At 59.1% G+C, this 26369-nt stretch overlaps 1 protein-coding gene and 1 long non-coding RNA gene across 3 annotated transcripts in view; one reads left to right on the top strand and one right to left on the bottom strand.

Moving 5' to 3' along the window:
* The window catches only part of TNPO1 (transportin 1), a 74726-nt gene extending 66178 nt beyond the window's left edge, over positions 1–8548 (top strand). For both annotated transcript variants that reach the window (XM_048502916.1, XM_048502917.1), the window contains exon 25: positions 3379–8548. The gene's annotated coding sequence lies outside the window, so the exon portion shown is untranslated. The remainder of the gene's footprint in view (positions 1–3378) is intronic.
* A 5400-nt stretch (positions 8549–13948) lies between these two features.
* On the bottom strand, positions 13949–14651 carry LOC125436301. Its single transcript, XR_007245042.1, has 2 exons — positions 14588–14651; positions 13949–14042 (listed from the first exon to the last, which is right to left on the bottom strand). It is a non-coding gene; the product is annotated as an uncharacterized LOC125436301 (long non-coding RNA).
* Between the last annotated feature and the right edge of the window lie 11718 nt (positions 14652–26369).

The following is a 26369-nucleotide window of genomic DNA, read 5'->3' as shown; positions in this document are numbered from 1 at the left end:
AGACAGTGCTTTAGAAAAACCTAGCTAGTTTTGTGAGGTTAATAGGAGTGGCTTCACGCCGCTCCCGGGTGAAAGCGCATTTTTTGTCATTCCTAAGCCGCTTTTGTAAATCGCTCGCGTAAGAAGGGCCATTGTTTGAAACTAGAGTTTTAGAAGTGCCGGTATTCTTTTGGCGGCTGTTGGCCTTTTCAAATGGCAGAATAAAATCTTTGATGTGTACTTGAGATTCAAAACAGAATTAACGCTTGTTAGTTTTTATAACAACATTAGTCATTCTTGCTAATGGAATGTTGCTGTTCTCTGTGATCAGATACGTAACAAATTTGGTGCTTTTGTGATCATAATATTGGCAGTTGATTCCAAAGAGGTATTTGATTCTGCCCCTAGGGAACAGAGAGCAGAGTCAAGTGTGTGCATTCAAGTACCCCTTCTACAAGATTATGACAGGAGGAGCTCAGTAGCTGGGCAAACCAGGAAAGTGTGCAAGCCATATAAGAACATAAGAACTAGCCTGCTGGATCAGACCAGAGTCCATCTAGTCCAGCACTCTGCTACTCGCAGTGGCCCAAATTGCGGTGTCTTCGGTTTCTCAAATGCGCAGGATGCAAAAGCAATGGCCTGCCGCTGCTGCTGCTCCTGGAGCACTTGGTTCATGCTAAGTATCGGTAATCTGGAGATCAAGGATGATCAAGACTGGTGTTTCATGTAGATCGACATCTCCTCCATAAATTCAAAGGGTCCAAGCCTCCTTTTAAAGCTTCGCTATCCAGGTTAGTGGCCATCACCAATTCCTGTGGCAGCATTATTCCAAACGCACTAACCTGCCATATGCGTGAAGAAGTGTTTCCTTTTATTAGTCCTAATTCCCCCCCCCCCCCCCCAGCATTTTCAGTGAATGCCCCCTGGTTCTAGTATTGTGAGAAAGAGAGAAAAATGTCTCTCTGTCAACATTTTCTACCCCATGCATAATTTTATAGACTTCAATCATATCCCCCCTAATGATATGGAATCACCTGGGTTCTCTGCACCTGAAGGGGGATGCAGTAATTCTGTATTGGAGTATTATAACCAGAAATGTGGGATGGAGAACTTTTCAGTACTTTATTTTTCCACACAAAATTTTTCATTTCTAAATAAAAGATTAGGCAAGCTTGATTGCCTCAGAGATGTATAAAAGTGATTATCTCTTGGAATTGTGTGAGAGATTAGGAGTGTATTTTGTTGATTTGTAAACTAGGGAGCTGGGATAAAACCACAAATGAATATTATCCACATTTTAAAAATCAAGTTATCTGTTCACAGCATTTTCCAGTGCCTATTTGTTTTCCCCTTCATTTTAAATAATATGAGCAATGTACACGCTCTATTATTTTTAAAACTTCTCAAATATTGTTCCAGTAAAATAATTAACAAAGTCAATTTTAATTTGTTTAAATATAACATTAAAGCCACACGATTTTTTTCAGCTCAAGTGTTTGTTGCTTTTGAGACATAAAATTAACATGAGGTACTTTAAAAATCTGTTTACTAAATACAAGTCAAAATAACCATGCCAAATCAGATCATACCCTATTTAGAACATGGGATAGTTTTCTGGACAGTTTTCTGATTCTTTTTTCCCCCATCACATGGCCCTGATCTTGGCCCAGGCAAACGGTTAAATCAGTGGAAAGAGATGCAATTCAGCTACTGTAATTGAAACTCTTTAAATCAGGGCTATAAATTATAAGTCACTTGTCTTTTAATTCCTGGAAGAAATTTTGACCCAAGTGCTATCCCTGCTGAGCATATATTTCTCAGTCTGTGATTAAGTGGTAACTACCAGCAGAGATTTCATTCTTCTTTTTATTCACTCTTTTGAGTGAATTCAACCACTCTCCCCCCCCCCCCCCAAAGTAATTTTACTTCAACCCCTAATTTCCTGATCAGTTTAGCATATTGTTTGTGAAACTGACTTCCTACTTACAATTTTTTTCTGAAGTGGGGGTGGGGGGAACTACTTTAGAGATAACCAGAAACCATGGCCAAAAATGATATTCTAACCCAAACCAGTTGCAGTCAGGTCCGTCAGCCAACTTAGGCTCAAGGTTGCAGTTCAACTACTCTCATCCTGACTTTAACACTCCCTGTACTTTTGGACATTATTGAACTGATATTAATACCCCAAATTTGCTATTTAATTTTGCCTGAGGGGTATTGAAGTAGCAAGTGGCATTCCCATAATGTCAGGATTCCTGAAATTTATTTCTTATTTCAGAATTTTTTTCAGCTTATTTTAGCTTCCTTTGGGATCAGTCACTGTAGATCTAATATTTGAGTCCAGATGCCAAATCAGCTACCCACTGAAAATGGTGGCAGTAGATAAGACAGGTTTGCCGATACAACACAGTATCAAAACCGGGAACAATTACCTAAAATGAATTCCTGATATTTCTGGGTAATGGTAATCATACCTTTCCAGAAACAAATTTAATGAGAATGGTTGAAGAGGACCCCATCATTTCTTAGAACTGTCCCAAATTTTTACCTAAGGTATAAACATATCATAGAACTTCAGTCAGAAGTTTTCTGGAACTGCCATTCCCAGATGTATTGAATCCTATTACAAATAGGTCCCTTTCTACCGAAGCAACACCAGGATATAAATGTCATCCCTCAGGGATCCCTTCATGGTTCTGACCTGTCATTATGATCTGCAGCCTTGAGAACTGGCCTCGACACCAGTGAAGTCACAACCCTAGCACCCTTCCTATGTTGTTATCTTTGTCATGTGCTTGCAATTTAGTGTTTCGACCCACTGATGAAAAGTGGGTGTTGGGTCTGGAATGGTTGAAGACAAGTGTCTTATAACCTTTCTTCCTTATATGCTATATGTCAGGCTTCTTTGAAGCAGTTAGGAGTAATGCCTCATAGATAATAACATCCACCAATGAGGATGATCATTCAGAGGCCAGAATTTCTTTCTAAAACACGTTTTCGTCTATTATTAGAATGGAACAAAAGGATTTTTGAGACTACTCAGCAGCAAGGGAAATTTGGTTCTACCTGCTGTGGACTATATTCTAAGATTCCTGTTCTGTGTCTTCCTGCCATGTGAGCTAGGAGTTTTATCGAAGAGAGTGTGAGCAGAACTTGTTCTTCTCTGGATCCAAGCCATTTGGTGGATCCTGAAAGGTGGGAGATAAGAATGTTGAAGGTGAATGAGAGAACTTCGTTCTGCAAATGTCTTTACTAGTATGAATGTCTCTTCCGGTGCATGCAGGGAAACAGAATTATCATTTTGCAGTGTTGAAGACATTCAAATATGTATAATTTGTAGTAAATTCTTTTTAAAAAAAATTCTGGACATTTAATTATACATTTTTTTGTTTGTTACAGGTCTTTCAGTCTGGAAGACTGGGAGGGAGCCTCTGCACCCAGGGAAAAAAATGTTACCCTTTACTGGGGGGAAGGGTAAACCAGTAGGGAATACAGTACAATCCCAAGCCTACTGGGAGGGGCGGGAGGGAGGTGTTGCCGTCACTGTATTAAGCCGATGTTGGGAAATGTTTTAACATCTGGAGCTTTTGTGGGTGGAAATCTGTCTCCTGTTACAACTCTGCACTGGATGTGAAGAAGCGCAAAAAAAATATATCACAAAACAGCACATTCTGCAATATTATGGGGAACTGTACCAAAATGAAAACTATAAAATTGAACTGTAGGGGTATGTAAAGAGGAAATATATTGTGTTCACACAATAAAGGAAACTGAAGAATGAGGATTACTGAGGGTAAAGGTATCATAATAAGGGGTTTCTGTGTTATTTGATCTTGATGGGATTCCTAGGTATTGCATGTTAATGAAGAACTAAACAAATGAAGTTAGTACAGTTAAATGAGCTTGTTACCTGTATTAGGTGCAAGCACTTGCAGTGTACAAATTCAAATAACCCCGTAATAAAGTAATAAAGGTTAACTTGAACAAAATGAAGCAACCTGCAAGATGCCAAATGAGTCACTCCTTTTCCTTTTGGGGGTGGGGGAGGGGCATTTCAGAAGAAAGGCATTTTTTTTAATTTTACATTGAAACTTTAAAGGTAGTGGATATGATTTGATGACTGTACTTCATTAGATTTAATTTCTAGAGGAAATCATAATTCTTAATGTGCAGTTTAAGGTTCAGGCATGCATTTTGGATCATAGTGATCGAGCGTATTTTTAGTGGGAAAGTAGCATGCTTGCAACAGAGTGAGAGTGGTAAACATTACTTACGTTGCGCCAGTTTTGTGTTGCAGTTTACCAATTCAATATAGCCCTGCATTTAAAAATTCCTTTAAGATTCTGTGGATTTTATTTTTTATTAAGAATTTAGATATAAAATACTGTAGTTACAATTAGGCCTTGAAATATCTTTTTTAGGATCTGTTAGGATTAAGATTGATATTGTATTGTGTAACCTGCACAATGTGGAAAGCTGATATAGCTGTGCAAAGTATTGCCTCTGTGCTGTCAGTGTGATGTGCTTTCTGCATGGTTATACTAGTGATTTTTATCAGAACTTCTAAACAGAGTTACATGGTAAGACCTGTTAAAGGCTACATAAATGTTAGTTGGCACGTAAAGACAGTTGTAGAAAACTAATGACATGATTGCTACATTTCAGTGTTTATTCCCACTCCAACATATGATCAAACTATAATTTTTCTCCCCCTCAGAGCATGATCTTAAGATACTACATAAGTTAATGGATGTAAAGCAGGCTATTGGCACTGTTATCGGCGCATGTTGGTGGTCCTTTGTGTTCTAAAGTGTGCACAAGGGTGCAAGTTAATAGCTACAGAGTGGAAGATAGTTTGGATCCTCTTCATTTCATTTGTTTAGCTTTTCTGTTTTCCTTCTATTCACTTATATTCCTGTGAATAAATCCTTGTTAAGTTAACCTTTTACTTTTCTTTCCATGTGTATTTTCTTATGTACTGTGAATGTGAAAATCTAACTGGTACACTTGATCTTGTGTTACTATAAAAGTGCAAGTTGTGATTAATTTAGATTGCCTAAAAATTATCCCATGATGATAAAGGAAAATGGAGAGAACTAACTCTGCTGGTCAGAGGTAAAGCCACATCTTTCCATTTTCTCAAAGTGCTGCAAAATTAATCTGTGCAAAAAAACCAAAAGCCATAACAGCCGCCTTATATTTTAACTTCTCATCTTTGCATTGCAGAAACAAATACTGGATAATAATTTTTGTAAGGACTGACTTTGCATGACTTGGTTCTTTTCAGATTGTTTGATTTAGCCATTGCACTGAAGTTCAATTGTGTGAGTGTGAAATCTATTAACTATGACTTCAAATTTTTGTTTAATGCATGGAAGCATGCACAAGTCTTGTACATTCCTCTTTTTTTTTTGCTTTGCAAATTTGAGTGGGTTAAACATGCTTGACCTTTTAATACATGTCCTGTTTAAAAACCTATAAAGGTTGAAATCCATTGGAACAAAATTTTATCTGATCTACTTTCAAAACAATTTGATATTTCAAAAATTACAGCTTCTCCTGTGACAAAAATAATACATAGTTGCAGTTTTTCAAATCAAAGACTTAGATGTAAATTTCCCAACAACTTAAAATTTATTGAAGGTGAAAATCGCCTTATTCCAGGGGTTAATTTAATTTCTGTGTGAGTAGACAGAGCATTAATCCAAGAGAAAATGGGAGTTCTTAGTCATAAATCCTTTTATCTGCTTTGACTATTACCAAGTTGAACTGTTAAGTTGCAAATAATGTTTAAAAGTTAGTATGCGATAGCCATTTGTTAAATATATAATTTTATTATTTGAGTTAATATAGAGGGATGTGACTGCTCTACTGTGACTAAACTGATCAGGCAGAAAAGTAACAAGGAAGCAATATTACAGCTAATGCTTATTAACGAGTTAATGTTTAAGAGCAAACCATCATTCATACTGTATAAAATATTGTACACTTGCTGAAACCACTTGGGTTACAATTTGAGCTAAAGAGAGTTCAGATACAACACTAACAGTTGTTAATCAAATATAATTGCATCATGGGATATATAAAGCATCTTAATTCTCTTTGTGTAGTCTTGACAGTTCTTGAATGTTGACTGAATGTTTATACCGGTAGAATTGTGCATTTGTCTTTGTTACATTCCAGTGTTCTCTGCCTCTTGGCATGCTACAAGCACGGCTTATTAAATCTGCTCCCGACACAGTAAATAAAAGTGCTTAGTGTGCTAAACTACAGAAATAGCCGCTGCTAAGTGATGTAGATTTTCTACTTGAATATTTTGTTGTAGAAACCTCAGGAGGTCATTGTTTACTGTTTTTGTATATGCCTTTGTTTTCTTGTCCAAGGCCCCCTGCATTTGAAGGATTCTAACAGTGAATAAAGCTGCTGATCAACCTAAGTTGGTAACAGAAAGTGTATTTTAAAGCATTTTAAATGCATCACTTTTGCAGATAAACTTGTCTCTAATATGGTGTGGTTTTCTAGTAGAACAGTTTTTTGACTATTAAGGGAAAAAATCTCCTTTGCATTCTTTATTTAATTTCTCCAAAAGTTAAATATAAGGGAAATGGATCAATTTTGTAAACTTTTTAGCTTGGTTTATTTTCTAAATTGGAATATGGATATCAGTTACAATACTATCTAGATTCTAGTGTTTTTGATCTTGATCCTAAACATATTTCCTTGGAGCAGGTTCAGTTCATTTCAGTGGGAATTTCTCCCAAGAAAGTACACTTGATAGATCTGTAGCCTTGATTTTATTGCCACTTAAAGAGGGTGCAGTCATGATAACATGCACAAAAGAATGAATGTGTTGAAAATATATAGCCAATAGAATTTTTTAAAACATAAAGCAATTTTAATTTTGTAAAACACTATTGATACACACTGTGATAATTCTACATTTTTCTTTAGCATTGGCATGAATTATTTAAACTACATAAATACTGTGTAATTAGATTTATACTAGTTGTAGGAGGATTTCCAAAGTTGAAACTTGGTCTTTGCTTGTTGCTGTTTGGATAAGAACTATTCATACTAGTTTTATCTCAGGTAAATACTCTTGTACCCTTTTTGTTCAGATAGAAGCTTCTAATATGTCTTAAGTGTACCTGTTTGTCTTTCATATAGGAACTGCCTAATGTCTTAAACTATAATATCTAAATTAACTTTGGGACAGCCATGACTTTGCTTCAATATAAGTCACCTATTTTATTCATATTGAATGTATTAACAAAGATATATAAACATTCTTCTTAAGAGAAGGATGCATCTGCATAATAGCATCCAAAATCACCATAAAGAGTGCTTTATATTATGCAGTACAAAGTTTTGTTCCTGGTTTTAAATAAGACTGACTCAGTATAAATACTTCTGATATATTTTCATGTACAGATGCTTAGACCTTTTAGAGCAAGTAACTAGAGTCTTCATACTTGTTAATCTAGTCTTGAACAGTAAACATTAACGAAGATCAGACTCGTCGCTGCCGTAAGCTACTGAATACCAAGCAGTAATATATTAAGATACTTTCCTATTTGCATATGAATTTATTATGTACTGTAATAAGTATTTGGTTACTTGGGAAATTTCATATTGAGATGAAAAGGATAAATCTATACCTTCTAATGCAGAACTACTCAACACTGCGCTCAAATTTCAGATACTCTTTGGTCCAAAAATGAGGTCTGCAGCCAGCAATTGTTTGTTTTTGTCAGAGCAGTTGAGTGTTAGGCTTTCCTGAATGAAACGTTAATAAGGGCATACTTTGTAGCTGTCTTTCAGTAAGAGTTTGAGCTGAAATTTTGTGAGAGAGATAGGAAGACTCGATCAGTTCTATTAAAGTAAACTTTCAACTATTTGTTTTGCTGGATAAATGCACTTTTAAGCCAGGCAATTACATTTGCAGATTCGTTTCTGCACTGATATTGTAATATGTTATGTTTTTTTTCTTACATGTAAATTAATTTAAGAATAGGGATCTCCTTTCGAATATGCAGCAAAACGAGAAATTCCTGGGAATATTTTAAGGGCATCCCTCCTCTTTAAACTCTTTTTCCCCTCTCAAGAGGATTTAGTCAGGAATTCCTTTTCTTGCTAACTCTTATCTATCCTAAAATTTACTGTTACAATTGGATGTTACAATTGGATGCACTATCAATAGTTTGAAGCAGCAAAATGGACAGAACTTTCTGCTGACAACTTAGGTTGTATGAGTTGCTTGAAAGCTTTAAGTTGGATGTGTTTTCTGTACATGTTAGAATGTTCCCTTCGAACATATCCTTCGACAACTGTATGAAATTGATTTTTGTCTGCCTCTGAGCTACCACAACTTCATTTTAAATAGAATATGATTTTGATTTTTGATAAGCTGCTGAATTCTGAAGAGTTTTCTGGGGCCACCAAATATTTTGGATCATGCAGAGAATATATATTGTAATGTAGTAATTTTGTATTTACATTTGTATGATGTGACAATAGATGTGAATGTTAATCACTGCTTGACTATGTTAATAAAATTTGTTTAAATATAGCTGCTGCACGATTCTTATTAAAAAGAGAAGGACTTTTTTCAACAACTTTAGTTTGCCTTTAACTGAATCACATAATGAAGTAGAGGACTTCCAAAACACACACATTTTATGTTTATTCAGAATGATTTGCTTTATTCTTGTTTCTTTAGCAGCAAACAGATGAAATCCACCTTGTTTATATCTCCAACTTTATTAAGCAACTTTTGGGCACCTTTGGAATTCTGACACTGAATGGTGGGTGCAACCAGAAAATGACCTCCACACGAGAGCAAGACAACGAACAAATATCAGGCAGTGAAGTTGTGCATAACTGTTCAACAAGGCAGAAGCTTTGCTTAACAGGTTTACTTTTTAAATGAATTTATTGTTTAAAAAATGTTTTCTTGCATACAGACAACTTATCTTCAGTTATACAGTAAAGATCCTTATGCCACGGTGGCAGCTGCTACCGAAGCAACTTAAAAATCGGCAGAGCACATCAGGGGTCAATCAGACATCCTTCTGGGCAAAAGCCCCACCTGACCTCATCCACTTCCTGAAAAAACTTGGTGGGCGCCAGGAGAAGTGTTCATGGGCACCATGGTGGGGAACCCTCATCTAGCGATATGGGCCATTTAACACATTTGTATGAAAGTCAGGTATCAACACATTTGGCCAATGTAAGCGGAAAACTAGCAGTTGAGTGGTGTTACTGTATGAATATTTATTACTATATTTATAATACAAAACTTGCCATGACACAGTATGTAGGATATTCAGGAAACTGATCTTATCCAGATGAACAGAACTCAGACTTTCCTTTTATGGCTATACATGAACTGATCCCAATCCAGTTGCTAGTAACATGAAATAGTTGTGAGCCAATATGGCAAAACCGACTGCTTTTCTTCTCTTCCCACCCCCAACAATAAAATTATGGGAGACATTAATCCATGACTGTAAAAGTTTGTCAAGAAAGTGTTGTGTGGCCTGGCTACTTTAGGCTGTGGATTTTAAGAGACATTTATGTTTGCTCCTACACTTGATTAGGCCAGTGAGGGCCAAAAGGTGCTAAATAATATTGTAGGCATAGAGAAGAGTTGCTTGTCATGAGAGATGTCCAAAGAATTGTGCACTGAGTGTTCATAATATTTTGGCAACTTAATTCATTATGCTGTTTCTAGAAGCAGGAAGAATCACTGCAGCTTGACCAAATAGGTGGATATGATATAACGTACATTCTGTCATAAGGGAAGACGGTTCCTGTGCATTGACTTAATTTTATTTGCATCTCAACCTTCCTGCAGTAATCCCTTGACATGAATGGGGTCATCCAATTTTATTCTTGCCACATCTTTATAATGTTGTCAGGCTTACTTTCTTAAGGTATATTGAAAGAGCATCACAGGTGAGCAGAGAGTTCAGTCCTTGCCTTCCGAATCCAATATGTTTATATATATTACTGTCTATCACTAGTAATGTTTGCATACATTTTGAAAAAGACTTCAGTAACAGGAACTGAATCAGGGATGTTTAATTAAAACTAGTGTTTGGGCTGTAAAGAATTATTCTTGAAAATGGAGGTGTTGCTTGAATTACTACTAATGAGAAGCAATTGCACAGAATTTGATCTAGTAGTTAAATGGTTGATGATTGCCTGGAACAGAATGATTAGAAGATGATTATAGTTGACCATGAAAACATTTGTCTTGGATTGAGCTAGTTTGATTGTCTGCTCTCAAAACTGCCTAAACTTGATCCTCATGGATGAACAAAACATTTATTGGCAACAGAAAGAATAAATGTTGGAGGAGATACCTATCCAGAATTATGAGAAGACCTGCCAGGCTTTCGTTTGCAAAACTGGTCAAAATCTAAAATAGACATGTAAATGTTGACATTCTCACTTTTTAAATTGAATATTTGTTTTTGCTTAATGAACAGTTCTGTAAAATTCAACAGCTTTCAAAAGTTTGAATTACCGTATATACTCATGTATAAGTCGAATTTTTCAGCACATTTTTAATGCTGAAAAAGCTCCCCTCGACTTATACGTGGGTCATTAAATTTTTTTGTGTGTTTTTACTTTGCCGGCCAGCAGGGGGCGCAGTTTTTATGCTAGTGGCACCAAAATTTCAGGGTACCCTCAGAAGACTCTCCTGATGATACCAGCCAAGTTTGGTAAAGTTTGGTTCAGGGGGTCCAAAGTTATGGACCCCCAAAGGAGGTGCCCCCATTCCCCATTGTTTTCAATGGGAGCTATTAGTAGATGGGGCTACCCTTTTGAAGGTCCATAACTTTGGATCCCCTCAACCAAACTTCACCAAACCTGGCTGGTCTCTATCAGGAGAGTCTCTTTATGATACCAGTTTCAGGTTTGAAGTAGAAGTTTGGGTCAGGGGGGATCCAAAGTTATGGACCCCTCAAAGGGGATGCCCCATCCCCCCCATTGTTTACAAATGGAAGCTAGTAGGTAGATTTTTCATTTCTTGATAATATCCCTCTTAAAATCTAAGTTGGATTACATTTGGACATACAGATGATGATGAGGAATCCAGTTTTGAAGGATTTTAACTCTTGTGTTTTAGCTTGGTTGCTGGTTGAGCTAAGGTTTTTGTACTTTTTAAGTTATTGTTGATACCATATTGTTCTTGTTGACCCTCTTTTCCACTTACAGAACTAGTTTACTGTTTTTCTTTGAAATAAATATTCAAAAACATTTAACCTACTGATGCCTCAATTGATGCTGCATTTCCCACCCTCGACTTATACGCGAGTCAATAAGTTTTCCCAGTTTTTTGTGGTAAAATTAGGTGCCTCGACTTATATGCGGGTCGACTTATACACGAGTATATACGGTAACAAAAAATTCAGAAACCAAAACTGTACTAATACAATGCCAAAAGTCAGTATAAAATAACCAATGGTGTTGTAAAAAGCAGCTTTTCCCCCTCACAAGTTTCTTCACATTTTGAGCTGTGAAACTGTCTCAACTGTACTACAATAACATGTGTATAAAAGAAAAAATGGGTCCTTGGGAAGGTAACCCCCATAAAGGAATCTTCAAAAACAGAATTGGATCCACCTCTTGCATGAATGAGAACGTGTTCATTGAAAAAAGTTTTCACCATTCCTCCTTCTCTCTGCATATTCTTGTGCCATTTCAAAGGCTTAAGATACTCTCAGGAACGATGTGAGATGTGGCACAAGGATTGCAGTGAAAAACAACACTGCAGCAAGAACAAGAAATTGATACACCATCTCATGCGTTCTCCAACCATGCCATGAGCATGTGATATATGCATGTGAATTTCATCCTGTTCCTCTTTGCAGTTTCTTGAGCAACATCCTGTACTGTTTCTTCCTCAGGAGTGGTTTTTTTTGTTTTTAATACTCAAGAGACTGCACTGGAAAGCAGAAGAAAGCAATGGTCCTTTTCATGATTTGCTGCTCTTGACGGATGGGTTGGATCTGCCATCATTCCATGTAGAAAGAAGCCCTGAAGGATATTTTCTCCATTTTATGTAAGGGTAAAATGTAATAAAGCATTTTTGCTAATTGTATGTATCTGTTCTCTGATACACTGAAATTAGGTAGACTTCCAGATATCTACCATAACTGCATGTTTTACTGGTGATGTAAATTAGATGCCTGTCAGATAGTTGCATTTAAAAATATGTAACTGTACAAGCTGCAGTTTTATGGTGCTTGCCCGCATGTCTCTGTCTTTTGGCTTCTAAAAGTTTTGTGGAATATGATGATTGCTTTCAAGTCTGTTCTCAAGAGAAACATAAGACAACACCAATTCAGATAAGTAGCCATCTTGGTCTAAAGCAGCAGAAAAAAGTTTTGAGTCTAGTGATACCTTGAAGACCAAGTTTTAATCTTGGTATAAGCCAGTGGTTCTCAACCTTCCTAATGTTGCGACCCTTTAATACAGTTCCTCACGTTGTGGTGGCCCCCAACCATAACATTGGTATATATAAAATATAAAAAGACCGTTTTCTGATGGTCTTAAGCGACCCCTGTGAAAGGGTCGTTCGACCCCCAAAGGAGTCCTGACCCCCAGGTTGAGAACCACTGGTATAAGCTTTCATGTGTATGCTTTTTCCCACAGTAAAACCCTTGGCTAATTTTGGCATTGGTTCAAAGCCTACTTGGGACCACACTGTGCTGAAAACAACAGTGAATTTAGAATCTATAAACCTATTGCTGCTGTTATTTTATTTACTTAAAAGATAGAACATGTTAAAATTCGCTTTAGCCAAGTGGCTATCAGAAGATAGTGACGTCCCATAAAATGGCAATCAATCTAATGAGCATCAATTAACACTGCCCCATCTATCCATCCATTTGGCTCCTTCCTTCCATAACTGACACGCCTCTTCCTGCACTTCAGGAAACTTCCTGGAATACAGTATCCAAAAGGCCGCATGTAAATAAAAGTTTGGACAAATAAGGTGGTCTTTCCTTGTCACCAGAAAACACCCCCTCTCCTATTATGACCACTTAGCCATTGGAGGACAGGAGCACTAGGAGAATGGTTTCATTTGCTTTTCAGGTTCAAGTTTGTATGCAACAAGGTTGTTCTTTAGCCAAGTTAGTACGATACCATATGTGACTTCAAATTGTATCTGGAAATAAAAGAAACCTGTGAGTAACGTTCAGTAGTGGTGATATGTTGTAACTGAGATATCTCAGCAGCCTAGGTGTTATATTTTGAACTAGTTGCTGTGTCTTGAGTAGTTTTCAGTAGTAGATTTCTGTATAACATATTGCAGTAATCTAAGATGACTATTACTGAAGCACAAGTGGGTAAATGTATGCCTAGCTGGGAGGGGTTTGTCAGGGGGGTTGCATCTAGGTGATTGAGGTGCATTCCTACCTAATTGTAATTGCTTAATGCTACAAATCAAATGCTAATAAGATATACGTAACCAGCCTACTGTATGTTACCACTGCCATCTGGGGCATTCTTTCCTTGATCTTTACTTTATGGCTTCACACTCTGTAGATAACTAGGCTTTCCTTGACACCTAGGCTCATTCCGCACATGCAGAATAATGCACTTTCAAACTGCTTTCAGTGCTCTTTGAAGCTGTGCGGAATAACAAAATCCACTTGCAAACATTTGTGAAAGTGGTTTGAAAATGCATTGTTTTGCGTGTGCGGAAAGGGCCCTTGATCGCTTGAGAAACGGAGTTGTATCCGTTATGGGGTCAGGAAGCCAGGTGGCTTTCTCTTACTATCAGCCACCAACCTTGGGGCGCCTTCGCTCCAGGGACTGTTTTTCACAATTTCTTGGGAATTCGGGAGGGGGGACTTAAAGGGGATAAAGGGGGTGGCAAAAGCCAGGTATGTCAGACCTGGCTTTGCCAAGATTTGGTGCTCGTGACATTTCTCAACAAACATTACTGATCAACTATACAGAGTCTGTTTATTGGCTTAAGGTTCGAAACTTAACAGGGTTGCAGCTGGTGTTCCAACCAAAACTGATGAAGGTATTCTTGCAACCTGCACATGTAAACAAAAGGCCAGATGTCAAAACACCCTTAAGTTGTTTATCTCTCCCATAAAGGGGTGTGGAACTCTGTCTAGAATAGAATGAAATATCCTCGGTCACCCAAAACATCTACTAACAAAACTTCAGCCTTGTCTAGACCATGACTGAATCGACAGGCCTTAAAATACACCCATCTCCCTTTCTGACTTAGATGAAAAGCTGTTACGTATAAATGCTAAATAATGGAGTCAACTGGTTACGTATAGAGCTGTTACGTATAAATGTAGAGCTGTTACGTATAAATGCTAAATAATGGAGTCAACTGGTTCCCTGAAAAAGTGTAGCATAAATGCTACAGGACCCTAAATTTCAAGCCCAGTTTAGACCCCCCACCCCCCCAGTACACAGTTGGGAGCCACTTTGATGTAGAGCAATTGCACAGAGCAAGGGGATGCATGTGCATTGATGTACTCATAGAAGCAGAGCCATCTGAGCAAATCATTGCCTCCTGGGTACCTACACAGTAATGCTTGTGTACGCAGCAAAATTTTTGTACCTCGTGGAAATTGTCCCTAGGCTTCTGAGCGCAAGTGAAGAAGGCCTCATCGTAGCAGACACTGTTGGAGACAAGATTGCTTTTTAATATAGCTGTAAACCCAAACTCCAACATTTCACCCAGCAGTCCCTTGCCTGTCTCAAAGACCATTTTTCCTGCTGGGAAGAGAGATGTATGCTTAGTATTCCTTGAGCAAGGTAGTTAGGTGCTTCTGAATTCTAGTTCCACTAAGCTTTTTTTAAAGTGTGATATTAAATGTGAGCCGCCTCAAGACCAGAAAGTGAGAGGAAGTATATGAAGTCTAATAAAATAAAATGCGGCTGTGCTGATCTCTACCAGAGTTTGTCTAGTTCAGGGGTAGGGAACCTGCGGCTCTCCAGATGTTCATGGGGGGGGGGGGGGGTGGGGGGGGGGGGGGGTGGGGGGGGGGGGGGGTGGGGGGGGGGGGGGGTGGGGGGGGGGGGGGGTGGGGGGGGGGGGGGGTGGGGGGGGGGGGGGGTGGGGGGGGGGGGGGGTGGGGGGGGGGGGGGGTGGGGGGGGGGGGGGGTGGGGGGGGGGGGGGGTGGGGGGGGGGGGGGGTGGGGGGGGGGGGGGGTGGGGGGGGGGGGGGGTGGGGGGGGGGGGGGGTGGGGGGGGGGGGGGGTGGGGGGGGGGGGGGGTGGGGGGGGGGGGGGGTGGGGGGGGGGGGGGGTGGGGGGGGGGGGGGGTGGGGGGGGGGGGGGGTGGGGGGGGGGGGGGGTGGGGGGGGGGGGGGGTGGGGGGGGGGGGGGGTGGGGGGGGGGGGGGGTGGGGGGGGGGGGGGGTGGGGGGGGGGGGGGGTGGGGGGGGGGGGGGGTGGGGGGGGGGGGGGGTGGGGGGGGGGGGGGGTGGGGGGGGGGGGGGGTGGGGGGGGGGGGGGGTGGGGGGGGGGGGGGGTGGGGGGGGGGGGGGGTGGGGGGGGGGGGGGGTGGGGGGGGGGGGGGGTGGGGGGGGGGGGGGGTGGGGGGGGGGGGGGGTGGGGGGGGGGGGGGGTGGGGGGGGGGGGGGGTGGGGGGGGGGGGGGGTGGGGGGGGGGGGGGGTGGGGGGGGGGGGGGGTGGGGGGGGGGGGGGGTGGGGGGGGGGGGGGGTGGGGGGGGGGGGGGGTGGGGGGGGGGGGGGGTGGGGGGGGGGGGGGGTGGGGGGGGGGGGGGGTGGGGGGGGGGGGGGGTGGGGGGGGGGGGGGGTGGGGGGGGGGGGGGGTGGGGGGGGGGGGGGGTGGGGGGGGGGGGGGGTGGGGGGGGGGGGGGGTGGGGGGGGGGGGGGGTGGGGGGGGGGGGGGGTGGGGGGGGGGGGGGGTGGGGGGGGGGGGGGGTGGGGGGGGGGGGGGGTGGGGGGGGGGGGGGGTGGGGGGGGGGGGGGGTGGGGGGGGGGGGGGGTGGGGGGGGGGGGGGGTGGGGGGGGGGGGGGGTGGGGGGGGGGGGGGGTGGGGGGGGGGGGGGGTGGGGGGGGGGGGGGGTGGGGGGGGGGGGGGGTGGGGGGGGGGGGGGGTGGGGGGGGGGGGGGGTGGGGGGGGGGGGGGGTGGGGGGGGGGGGGGGTGGGGGGGGGGGGGGGTGGGGGGGGGGGGGGGTGGGGGGGGGGGGGGGTGGGGGGGGGGGGGGGTGGGGGGGGGGGGGGGTGGGGGGGGGGGGGGGTGGGGGGGGGGGGGGGTGGGGGGGGGGGGGGGTGGGGGGGGGGGGGGGTGGGGGGGGGGGGGGGTGGGGGGGGGGGGGGGTGGGGGGGGGGGGGGGTGGGGGGGGGGGGGGGTGGGGGGGGGGGGGGGTGGGGGGGGGGGGGGGTGGGGGGGGGGGGGGGTGGGGGGGGGGGGGGGTGGGGGGGGGGGGGGGTGGGGGGGGGGGGGGGTGGGGGGGGGGGGGGGTGGGGGGGGGGGGGGGTGGGGGGGGGGGGGGGTGGGGGGGGGGGGGGGTGGGGGGGGGGGGGGGTGGGGGGGGGGGGGGGTGGGGGGGGGGGGGGGTGGGGGGGGGGGGGGGTGGGGGGGGGGGGGGGTGGGGGGGGGGGGGGGTGGGGGGGGGGGGGGGTGGGGGGGGGGGGGGGTGGGGGGGGGGGGGGGTGGGGGGGGGGGGGGGTGGGGGGGGGGGGGGGTGGGGGGGGGGGGGGGTGGGGGGGGGGGGGGGTGGGGGGGGGGGGGGGTGGGGGGGGGGGGGGGTGGGGGGGGGGGGGGGTGGGGGGGGGGGGGGGTGGGGGGGGGGGGGGGTGGGGGGGGGGGGGGGTGGGGGGGGGGGGGGGTGGGGGGGGGGGGGGGTGGGGGGGGGGGGGGGTGGGGGGGGGGGGGGGTGGGGGGGGGGGGGGGTGGGGGGGGGGGGGGGTGGGGGGGGGGGGGGGTGGGGGGGGGGGGGGGTGGGGGGGGGGGGGGGTGGGGGGGGGGGGGGGTGGGGGGGGGGGGGGGTGGGGGGGGGGGGGGGTGGGGGGGGGGGGGGGTGGGGGGGGGGGGGGGTGGGGGGGGGGGGGGGTGGGGGGGGGGGGGGGTGGGGGGGGGGGGGGGTGGGGGGGGGGGGGGGTGGGGGGGGGGGGGGGTGGGGGGGGGGGGGGGTGGGGGGGGGGGGGGGTGGGGGGGGGGGGGGGTGGGGGGGGGGGGGGGTGGGGGGGGGGGGGGGTGGGGGGGGGGGGGGGTGGGGGGGGGGGGGGGTGGGGGGGGGGGGGGGTGGGGGGGGGGGGGGGTGGGGGGGGGGGGGGGTGGGGGGGGGGGGGGGTGGGGGGGGGGGGGGGTGGGGGGGGGGGGGGGTGGGGGGGGGGGGGGGTGGGGGGGGGGGGGGGTGGGGGGGGGGGGGGGTGGGGGGGGGGGGGGGTGGGGGGGGGGGGGGGTGGGGGGGGGGGGGGGTGGGGGGGGGGGGGGGTGGGGGGGGGGGGGGGTGGGGGGGGGGGGGGGTGGGGGGGGGGGGGGGTGGGGGGGGGGGGGGGTGGGGGGGGGGGGGGGTGGGGGGGGGGGGGGGTGGGGGGGGGGGGGGGTGGGGGGGGGGGGGGGTGGGGGGGGGGGGGGGTGGGGGGGGGGGGGGGTGGGGGGGGGGGGGGGTGGGGGGGGGGGGGGGTGGGGGGGGGGGGGGGTGGGGGGGGGGGGGGGTGGGGGGGGGGGGGGGTGGGGGGGGGGGGGGGTGGGGGGGGGGGGGGGTGGGGGGGGGGGGGGGTGGGGGGGGGGGGGGGTGGGGGGGGGGGGGGGTGGGGGGGGGGGGGGGTGGGGGGGGGGGGGGGTGGGGGGGGGGGGGGGTGGGGGGGGGGGGGGGTGGGGGGGGGGGGGGGTGGGGGGGGGGGGGGGTGGGGGGGGGGGGGGGTGGGGGGGGGGGGGGGTGGGGGGGGGGGGGGGTGGGGGGGGGGGGGGGTGGGGGGGGGGGGGGGTGGGGGGGGGGGGGGGTGGGGGGGGGGGGGGGTGGGGGGGGGGGGGGGTGGGGGGGGGGGGGGGTGGGGGGGGGGGGGGGTGGGGGGGGGGGGGGGTGGGGGGGGGGGGGGGTGGGGGGGGGGGGGGGTGGGGGGGGGGGGGGGTGGGGGGGGGGGGGGGTGGGGGGGGGGGGGGGTGGGGGGGGGGGGGGGTGGGGGGGGGGGGGGGTGGGGGGGGGGGGGGGTGGGGGGGGGGGGGGGTGGGGGGGGGGGGGGGTGGGGGGGGGGGGGGGTGGGGGGGGGGGGGGGTGGGGGGGGGGGGGGGTGGGGGGGGGGGGGGGTGGGGGGGGGGGGGGGTGGGGGGGGGGGGGGGTGGGGGGGGGGGGGGGTGGGGGGGGGGGGGGGTGGGGGGGGGGGGGGGTGGGGGGGGGGGGGGGTGGGGGGGGGGGGGGGTGGGGGGGGGGGGGGGTGGGGGGGGGGGGGGGTGGGGGGGGGGGGGGGTGGGGGGGGGGGGGGGTGGGGGGGGGGGGGGGTGGGGGGGGGGGGGGGTGGGGGGGGGGGGGGGTGGGGGGGGGGGGGGGTGGGGGGGGGGGGGGGTGGGGGGGGGGGGGGGTGGGGGGGGGGGGGGGTGGGGGGGGGGGGGGGTGGGGGGGGGGGGGGGTGGGGGGGGGGGGGGGTGGGGGGGGGGGGGGGTGGGGGGGGGGGGGGGTGGGGGGGGGGGGGGGTGGGGGGGGGGGGGGGTGGGGGGGGGGGGGGGTGGGGGGGGGGGGGGGTGGGGGGGGGGGGGGGTGGGGGGGGGGGGGGGTGGGGGGGGGGGGGGGTGGGGGGGGGGGGGGGTGGGGGGGGGGGGGGGTGGGGGGGGGGGGGGGTGGGGGGGGGGGGGGGTGGGGGGGGGGGGGGGTGGGGGGGGGGGGGGGTGGGGGGGGGGGGGGGTGGGGGGGGGGGGGGGTGGGGGGGGGGGGGGGTGGGGGGGGGGGGGGGTGGGGGGGGGGGGGGGTGGGGGGGGGGGGGGGTGGGGGGGGGGGGGGGTGGGGGGGGGGGGGGGTGGGGGGGGGGGGGGGTGGGGGGGGGGGGGGGTGGGGGGGGGGGGGGGTGGGGGGGGGGGGGGGTGGGGGGGGGGGGGGGTGGGGGGGGGGGGGGGTGGGGGGGGGGGGGGGTGGGGGGGGGGGGGGGTGGGGGGGGGGGGGGGTGGGGGGGGGGGGGGGTGGGGGGGGGGGGGGGTGGGGGGGGGGGGGGGTGGGGGGGGGGGGGGGTGGGGGGGGGGGGGGGTGGGGGGGGGGGGGGGTGGGGGGGGGGGGGGGTGGGGGGGGGGGGGGGTGGGGGGGGGGGGGGGTGGGGGGGGGGGGGGGTGGGGGGGGGGGGGGGTGGGGGGGGGGGGGGGTGGGGGGGGGGGGGGGTGGGGGGGGGGGGGGGTGGGGGGGGGGGGGGGTGGGGGGGGGGGGGGGTGGGGGGGGGGGGGGGTGGGGGGGGGGGGGGGTGGGGGGGGGGGGGGGTGGGGGGGGGGGGGGGTGGGGGGGGGGGGGGGTGGGGGGGGGGGGGGGTGGGGGGGGGGGGGGGTGGGGGGGGGGGGGGGTGGGGGGGGGGGGGGGTGGGGGGGGGGGGGGGTGGGGGGGGGGGGGGGTGGGGGGGGGGGGGGGTGGGGGGGGGGGGGGGTGGGGGGGGGGGGGGGTGGGGGGGGGGGGGGGTGGGGGGGGGGGGGGGTGGGGGGGGGGGGGGGTGGGGGGGGGGGGGGGTGGGGGGGGGGGGGGGTGGGGGGGGGGGGGGGTGGGGGGGGGGGGGGGTGGGGGGGGGGGGGGGTGGGGGGGGGGGGGGGTGGGGGGGGGGGGGGGTGGGGGGGGGGGGGGGTGGGGGGGGGGGGGGGTGGGGGGGGGGGGGGGTGGGGGGGGGGGGGGGTGGGGGGGGGGGGGGGTGGGGGGGGGGGGGGGTGGGGGGGGGGGGGGGTGGGGGGGGGGGGGGGTGGGGGGGGGGGGGGGTGGGGGGGGGGGGGGGTGGGGGGGGGGGGGGGTGGGGGGGGGGGGGGGTGGGGGGGGGGGGGGGTGGGGGGGGGGGGGGGTGGGGGGGGGGGGGGGTGGGGGGGGGGGGGGGTGGGGGGGGGGGGGGGTGGGGGGGGGGGGGGGTGGGGGGGGGGGGGGGTGGGGGGGGGGGGGGGTGGGGGGGGGGGGGGGTGGGGGGGGGGGGGGGTGGGGGGGGGGGGGGGTGGGGGGGGGGGGGGGTGGGGGGGGGGGGGGGTGGGGGGGGGGGGGGGTGGGGGGGGGGGGGGGTGGGGGGGGGGGGGGGTGGGGGGGGGGGGGGGTGGGGGGGGGGGGGGGTGGGGGGGGGGGGGGGTGGGGGGGGGGGGGGGTGGGGGGGGGGGGGGGTGGGGGGGGGGGGGGGTGGGGGGGGGGGGGGGTGGGGGGGGGGGGGGGTGGGGGGGGGGGGGGGTGGGGGGGGGGGGGGGTGGGGGGGGGGGGGGGTGGGGGGGGGGGGGGGTGGGGGGGGGGGGGGGTGGGGGGGGGGGGGGGTGGGGGGGGGGGGGGGTGGGGGGGGGGGGGGGTGGGGGGGGGGGGGGGTGGGGGGGGGGGGGGGTGGGGGGGGGGGGGGGTGGGGGGGGGGGGGGGTGGGGGGGGGGGGGGGTGGGGGGGGGGGGGGGTGGGGGGGGGGGGGGGTGGGGGGGGGGGGGGGTGGGGGGGGGGGGGGGTGGGGGGGGGGGGGGGTGGGGGGGGGGGGGGGTGGGGGGGGGGGGGGGTGGGGGGGGGGGGGGGTGGGGGGGGGGGGGGGTGGGGGGGGGGGGGGGTGGGGGGGGGGGGGGGTGGGGGGGGGGGGGGGTGGGGGGGGGGGGGGGTGGGGGGGGGGGGGGGTGGGGGGGGGGGGGGGTGGGGGGGGGGGGGGGTGGGGGGGGGGGGGGGTGGGGGGGGGGGGGGGTGGGGGGGGGGGGGGGTGGGGGGGGGGGGGGGTGGGGGGGGGGGGGGGTGGGGGGGGGGGGGGGTGGGGGGGGGGGGGGGTGGGGGGGGGGGGGGGTGGGGGGGGGGGGGGGTGGGGGGGGGGGGGGGTGGGGGGGGGGGGGGGTGGGGGGGGGGGGGGGTGGGGGGGGGGGGGGGTGGGGGGGGGGGGGGGTGGGGGGGGGGGGGGGTGGGGGGGGGGGGGGGTGGGGGGGGGGGGGGGTGGGGGGGGGGGGGGGTGGGGGGGGGGGGGGGTGGGGGGGGGGGGGGGTGGGGGGGGGGGGGGGTGGGGGGGGGGGGGGGTGGGGGGGGGGGGGGGTGGGGGGGGGGGGGGGTGGGGGGGGGGGGGGGTGGGGGGGGGGGGGGGTGGGGGGGGGGGGGGGTGGGGGGGGGGGGGGGTGGGGGGGGGGGGGGGTGGGGGGGGGGGGGGGTGGGGGGGGGGGGGGGTGGGGGGGGGGGGGGGTGGGGGGGGGGGGGGGTGGGGGGGGGGGGGGGTGGGGGGGGGGGGGGGTGGGGGGGGGGGGGGGTGGGGGGGGGGGGGGGTGGGGGGGGGGGGGGGTGGGGGGGGGGGGGGGTGGGGGGGGGGGGGGGTGGGGGGGGGGGGGGGTGGGGGGGGGGGGGGGTGGGGGGGGGGGGGGGTGGGGGGGGGGGGGGGTGGGGGGGGGGGGGGGTGGGGGGGGGGGGGGGTGGGGGGGGGGGGGGGTGGGGGGGGGGGGGGGTGGGGGGGGGGGGGGGTGGGGGGGGGGGGGGGTGGGGGGGGGGGGGGGTGGGGGGGGGGGGGGGTGGGGGGGGGGGGGGGTGGGGGGGGGGGGGGGTGGGGGGGGGGGGGGGTGGGGGGGGGGGGGGGTGGGGGGGGGGGGGGGTGGGGGGGGGGGGGGGTGGGGGGGGGGGGGGGTGGGGGGGGGGGGGGGTGGGGGGGGGGGGGGGTGGGGGGGGGGGGGGGTGGGGGGGGGGGGGGGTGGGGGGGGGGGGGGGTGGGGGGGGGGGGGGGTGGGGGGGGGGGGGGGTGGGGGGGGGGGGGGGTGGGGGGGGGGGGGGGTGGGGGGGGGGGGGGGTGGGGGGGGGGGGGGGTGGGGGGGGGGGGGGGTGGGGGGGGGGGGGGGTGGGGGGGGGGGGGGGTGGGGGGGGGGGGGGGTGGGGGGGGGGGGGGGTGGGGGGGGGGGGGGGTGGGGGGGGGGGGGGGTGGGGGGGGGGGGGGGTGGGGGGGGGGGGGGGTGGGGGGGGGGGGGGGTGGGGGGGGGGGGGGGTGGGGGGGGGGGGGGGTGGGGGGGGGGGGGGGTGGGGGGGGGGGGGGGTGGGGGGGGGGGGGGGTGGGGGGGGGGGGGGGTGGGGGGGGGGGGGGGTGGGGGGGGGGGGGGGTGGGGGGGGGGGGGGGTGGGGGGGGGGGGGGGTGGGGGGGGGGGGGGGTGGGGGGGGGGGGGGGTGGGGGGGGGGGGGGGTGGGGGGGGGGGGGGGTGGGGGGGGGGGGGGGTGGGGGGGGGGGGGGGTGGGGGGGGGGGGGGGTGGGGGGGGGGGGGGGTGGGGGGGGGGGGGGGTGGGGGGGGGGGGGGGTGGGGGGGGGGGGGGGTGGGGGGGGGGGGGGGTGGGGGGGGGGGGGGGTGGGGGGGGGGGGGGGTGGGGGGGGGGGGGGGTGGGGGGGGGGGGGGGTGGGGGGGGGGGGGGGTGGGGGGGGGGGGGGGTGGGGGGGGGGGGGGGTGGGGGGGGGGGGGGGTGGGGGGGGGGGGGGGTGGGGGGGGGGGGGGGTGGGGGGGGGGGGGGGTGGGGGGGGGGGGGGGTGGGGGGGGGGGGGGGTGGGGGGGGGGGGGGGTGGGGGGGGGGGGGGGTGGGGGGGGGGGGGGGTGGGGGGGGGGGGGGGTGGGGGGGGGGGGGGGTGGGGGGGGGGGGGGGTGGGGGGGGGGGGGGGTGGGGGGGGGGGGGGGTGGGGGGGGGGGGGGGTGGGGGGGGGGGGGGGTGGGGGGGGGGGGGGGTGGGGGGGGGGGGGGGTGGGGGGGGGGGGGGGTGGGGGGGGGGGGGGGTGGGGGGGGGGGGGGGTGGGGGGGGGGGGGGGTGGGGGGGGGGGGGGGTGGGGGGGGGGGGGGGTGGGGGGGGGGGGGGGTGGGGGGGGGGGGGGGTGGGGGGGGGGGGGGGTGGGGGGGGGGGGGGGTGGGGGGGGGGGGGGGTGGGGGGGGGGGGGGGTGGGGGGGGGGGGGGGTGGGGGGGGGGGGGGGTGGGGGGGGGGGGGGGTGGGGGGGGGGGGGGGTGGGGGGGGGGGGGGGTGGGGGGGGGGGGGGGTGGGGGGGGGGGGGGGTGGGGGGGGGGGGGGGTGGGGGGGGGGGGGGGTGGGGGGGGGGGGGGGTGGGGGGGGGGGGGGGTGGGGGGGGGGGGGGGTGGGGGGGGGGGGGGGTGGGGGGGGGGGGGGGTGGGGGGGGGGGGGGGTGGGGGGGGGGGGGGGTGGGGGGGGGGGGGGGTGGGGGGGGGGGGGGGTGGGGGGGGGGGGGGGTGGGGGGGGGGGGGGGTGGGGGGGGGGGGGGGTGGGGGGGGGGGGGGGTGGGGGGGGGGGGGGGTGGGGGGGGGGGGGGGTGGGGGGGGGGGGGGGTGGGGGGGGGGGGGGGTGGGGGGGGGGGGGGGTGGGGGGGGGGGGGGGTGGGGGGGGGGGGGGGTGGGGGGGGGGGGGGGTGGGGGGGGGGGGGGGTGGGGGGGGGGGGGGGTGGGGGGGGGGGGGGGTGGGGGGGGGGGGGGGTGGGGGGGGGGGGGGGTGGGGGGGGGGGGGGGTGGGGGGGGGGGGGGGTGGGGGGGGGGGGGGGTGGGGGGGGGGGGGGGTGGGGGGGGGGGGGGGTGGGGGGGGGGGGGGGTGGGGGGGGGGGGGGGTGGGGGGGGGGGGGGGTGGGGGGGGGGGGGGGTGGGGGGGGGGGGGGGTGGGGGGGGGGGGGGGTGGGGGGGGGGGGGGGTGGGGGGGGGGGGGGGTGGGGGGGGGGGGGGGTGGGGGGGGGGGGGGGTGGGGGGGGGGGGGGGTGGGGGGGGGGGGGGGTGGGGGGGGGGGGGGGTGGGGGGGGGGGGGGGTGGGGGGGGGGGGGGGTGGGGGGGGGGGGGGGTGGGGGGGGGGGGGGGTGGGGGGGGGGGGGGGTGGGGGGGGGGGGGGGTGGGGGGGGGGGGGGGTGGGGGGGGGGGGGGGTGGGGGGGGGGGGGGGTGGGGGGGGGGGGGGGTGGGGGGGGGGGGGGGTGGGGGGGGGGGGGGGTGGGGGGGGGGGGGGGTGGGGGGGGGGGGGGGTGGGGGGGGGGGGGGGTGGGGGGGGGGGGGGGTGGGGGGGGGGGGGGGTGGGGGGGGGGGGGGGTGGGGGGGGGGGGGGGTGGGGGGGGGGGGGGGTGGGGGGGGGGGGGGGTGGGGGGGGGGGGGGGTGGGGGGGGGGGGGGGTGGGGGGGGGGGGGGGTGGGGGGGGGGGGGGGTGGGGGGGGGGGGGGGTGGGGGGGGGGGGGGGTGGGGGGGGGGGGGGGTGGGGGGGGGGGGGGGTGGGGGGGGGGGGGGGTGGGGGGGGGGGGGGGTGGGGGGGGGGGGGGGTGGGGGGGGGGGGGGGTGGGGGGGGGGGGGGGTGGGGGGGGGGGGGGGTGGGGGGGGGGGGGGGTGGGGGGGGGGGGGGGTGGGGGGGGGGGGGGGTGGGGGGGGGGGGGGGTGGGGGGGGGGGGGGGTGGGGGGGGGGGGGGGTGGGGGGGGGGGGGGGTGGGGGGGGGGGGGGGTGGGGGGGGGGGGGGGTGGGGGGGGGGGGGGGTGGGGGGGGGGGGGGGTGGGGGGGGGGGGGGGTGGGGGGGGGGGGGGGTGGGGGGGGGGGGGGGTGGGGGGGGGGGGGGGTGGGGGGGGGGGGGGGTGGGGGGGGGGGGGGGTGGGGGGGGGGGGGGGTGGGGGGGGGGGGGGGTGGGGGGGGGGGGGGGTGGGGGGGGGGGGGGGTGGGGGGGGGGGGGGGTGGGGGGGGGGGGGGGTGGGAGGGGGGGGGGGGGGGCGGGGGGAGGGGTGGGTGTGGGGGGGTGGGGGGGGGGGGGGGGTGGGGGGGGGGGGGGGGCGGGGGGGGGGGTGGGGGGGGGGGGGGGGGGGGGGGGGGGGTGTGGGGGGGGGGGGGGTTTGGGGGGGGGGGGGGTGGGGTGGGGGGGGGGGGGTTGGGGGGGGGGGGGGAGATGTTCAGGAACTACAATTCCCATCAGCCCCTACCAGCATGGCCAATTGGCCATGCTGACAGAGGCTGATGGGAATTGTAGTTCCTGAACATCTGGAGAGCCGCAGGTTCCCTACCCCTGGTCTAGAGTCTTTTACTGGCAAGAGGTAGCTGAGGTGTAATGACTGCTAAATTAAAGCAGTGGCTTGAAAAGAATTACTCCCATTTATAACCTTAGTTTTTGTTTTACTTTAGCTTCTATAGGTTGACTTTAGCTATCCAGATTGTTTTTGCCTGCTACCAATGATACCTTTCCCACACTACTATAGTTAGGATCCATCTGTGGGACCAGTCACAGTTCCACCCAGCCCTGCAAAATGGAGCTGTTCCTCCAGGCCTATGATTGAGGGCTGTAACAGTGACTGCCAATGTTAGCTGGTCTCCCCTCCCCCTTTTCTTTATTCCTTTTCTGTTCCCTTTTCCCTTTCCATTTTTTCCTGTTCTGTTATTGTTGCTATTAGCTTCATCCTTCACTGGGTTTATTCTTGGGCACCATGGTTGTTTATTACACTGTGTGGTTTTATCCTTCTAAAGGTTGTGAACTGCCCTGAGCCTGTACATTTTATTTATTTTATTTTTTGAATTTTTTCATTGCCCCTCCCAGAACTGGCTCAGGGTAATTTACAAATTGGCAACAATACAGTAAAAGTTTCTCGGCGTACATAAACCCGTAAAATTGGAAAGCCGAGCAACTTATGGTGACTCTGTAAGACAAGAGATGTTCAGAGGTAGTTTGCCATTGCTTGCTTCTGCAAGGGTTGAGAGAGTTCTGAGAGAAATATAACTGGCCCGAGGTCACCCAGCAGGCTTAATGTGGAGGAGCTGGGAAACAAACCTGATTCTCCAGATTAGAGTCTGCCACTCATAGCCACTCTACTACACTGGCTCTCTGTTGCTATTGGGGACTGGATATTAATCAAAGTACAGTTTTAAAATTGTTAAAATGAACTCCATCCAAATGACATAATTAAAATTAATTAAAGCAGTTTAAAAAAACCGTTAAAATACAAAACTGAAAAATATTGGTTATTAATCACCAGCAGAATAAAACTAGATAGAATTGCCAAATTGGTCTGCAGAGCTGCTCATACTGAGTTAAATGATCCGTTCTAATTGGTCAGATTAACAGCCCATTCCACCGGACCCTGACATCCAAGGATGCCTTCTGCCACGCTGCCTCCAAAAAGCTTCAAGGTGGTACAGGAAGGCAACAAGCTACAGAAACTCCCTGGCCACCTGAAAGCCCTCCATAAGTGTCTCCAGCCAGAGACTTGCACCAGGGATTTTCCCTGCTCCAAACCCTGTCAGTTTCAAATTCAGTCCCACCCCTGAGAATACCCCAGCTTCAGGCCAGTGC

The sequence above is a fragment of the Sphaerodactylus townsendi genome, linkage group LG07 (genome assembly GCF_021028975.2).
Source record: "Sphaerodactylus townsendi isolate TG3544 linkage group LG07, MPM_Stown_v2.3, whole genome shotgun sequence".
Taxonomy (NCBI): domain Eukaryota; kingdom Metazoa; phylum Chordata; class Lepidosauria; order Squamata; family Sphaerodactylidae; genus Sphaerodactylus; species Sphaerodactylus townsendi.
Note: the sequence above shows the minus strand (reverse complement) of the source record. Positions and strands in the feature narration are given on the sequence as shown.